Raw genomic sequence first — 2,010 nt, forward strand, 5'->3', positions numbered from 1 at the left:
GTGTGTGTGTGTGTGTGTGTGTGTGTGTGTGTGTGTGTGTGTGTGTGTGTGTGTGTGTGTGTGTGTGTGTGTGTGTGTGTGTGTGTGTGTGTGTGTGTGTGTAAGTAAAACAGCGAGTGACAGAAAATGCAAAAATCATTTGGTCACAGCAGCTGTTCATCTTTTTAAGACTCACTGAAAACAGTTAAAACTCCTGTTAGAGAAGCTGTACTTAACACTAAGCATCACACTTCCACTAACAAAGAGGCCAATCCAACCTCCAACATCTGCCGTGAAGTTAAGGCGCTCTGGCCCGTGTTCACACGCGGGATTGCACATCTTTTGCAAAATGCAATTTAGAGTTCTGCGACTTTGTCAAATCCACCAAGAGTCCCAAAAGCCTCATGTTGTGCTGCAAGCTAAACAATGTTTGCTCACATTTAAAAGTGCGACCGTGCAACTAAAGGAAAATATGTTTATGCTTGTGAACAACACCTTCTCACTCCCAGCGTGTCAAAAACAAACGCTTGGTCAGCCACCCTCCACGTCAGACCCCTGACGACAAAAATGCCCTTTTTCGTCACTTTTGTGCGAAAAGGGGTTTTTCCCTTTTCTGACTGCAGATCCCAACGCAGCGTAAAACTGACGTGATGGGATGTCCGCTGATGCGGCACCGATCCGGCTCATTTAACCACACCTAAACCTTAACGTTTCACTATTATAACCTTCCCCTCTCCCTCATCCTAACCTTAACCCTCTTGCTACCTAAAATGTTACTCTCACTGTGATCAAGCGTTTGTTTCCCATGCATTCTGACTGTGACGGTCAGAGTCTGACTGTGAATTTTCGTATTTGCCACCCAAGGGGAACGTTAGAACATACCATCTGGCGAGGGGGGGGTTACAAATACCCTCTACTTTTAACCTCCACTGTGATAGATGAAACCTCCCCCTCACGTTGGCTCGGTCCAAACCCGACCAATGACGAGGCGGCTTCCGCCGTTCACTTCATAGAGCCGGCTTTTAGAGCGACCGACACATCACTAACGTGTTCGCTATAGCAAGATGGTTAAGGTTAGGATAGGGGTGAGGGGAAGGTTAAATAAGAGGATAAGGTTAGGGTGAGGTACAATGAGCTTGTTTGGTGCCCTGGCTGCGGACGTCCCATCGAGTCAGTGTAACGCTGCATCTGCAGTCAGAAAAGGGAAAATCCCCTTTTCGCACATAAGTAATGAAAAAGGGCACTTTTGGTGTCAAGGGTCTGACGTGGAGGGTGGCTGACCAAGCGTTTGTTTTTGACGCACTGGGAGTGAGAATGTGTTGTTAAACATTTTTAGCCAAAATATATTTAATATATCCTGAGATTTAAGCCAAGATTTAAATCCCTAAAAATTGAAAAACCAAAGATCTGACAGAAAAAAGAGCAGGCGTGTCAGGAAACAGTTCATCTTTTCTTTTGACAAGCGTTAGACATCATTGCATTTACTGTTCTTTACAACCCAGACCCTTTTCTCTGAAAAGCTTCATTTTCTCTTTTTCTGCCCGTTTCTCTCTTGTTGTCGTTGTGACCAAAAATCTTCTTTGTTGATCACGCATCAAGAAAAAACTACAATTAAATGCTGGATGAGTGCAATCCGAAGGGAGTTTGAATGAAAGCAGCTGGACTTCTTTGGTTACTTAAAGACATTTTGCTTTAACCTGCAAGATGAATTCTCGCGAGATTTGGAGTTTTCCAAACTCAGGAGACTCCATCTTGTACCGCTCCAGTAAAACCGTTCCACCTCCGACCTAATATAGGCTGGACCAATCGTGTGTCAGTACTGTGCTGTAGGGCGGGGCTTAGTTTTCACGATAGTATCAAGCTCCCGGCTAAGCAAAACGAACATGGCCATGCCCGTTGACGCTAACAGCAAACAATATTCACGACAGAAATGTGGTGTCCACGGCCAAAAATGGTCGCAGTCGGACGTCTGAAATTTATTACGTCATATGTAAGAAACTTCTCTAAAATCCATTCAGATACATTTGTGCA

This window comes from Nothobranchius furzeri, chromosome 9, assembly GCF_043380555.1.
Source record: "Nothobranchius furzeri strain GRZ-AD chromosome 9, NfurGRZ-RIMD1, whole genome shotgun sequence".
Taxonomy (NCBI): Eukaryota; Metazoa; Chordata; class Actinopteri; order Cyprinodontiformes; family Nothobranchiidae; genus Nothobranchius; species Nothobranchius furzeri.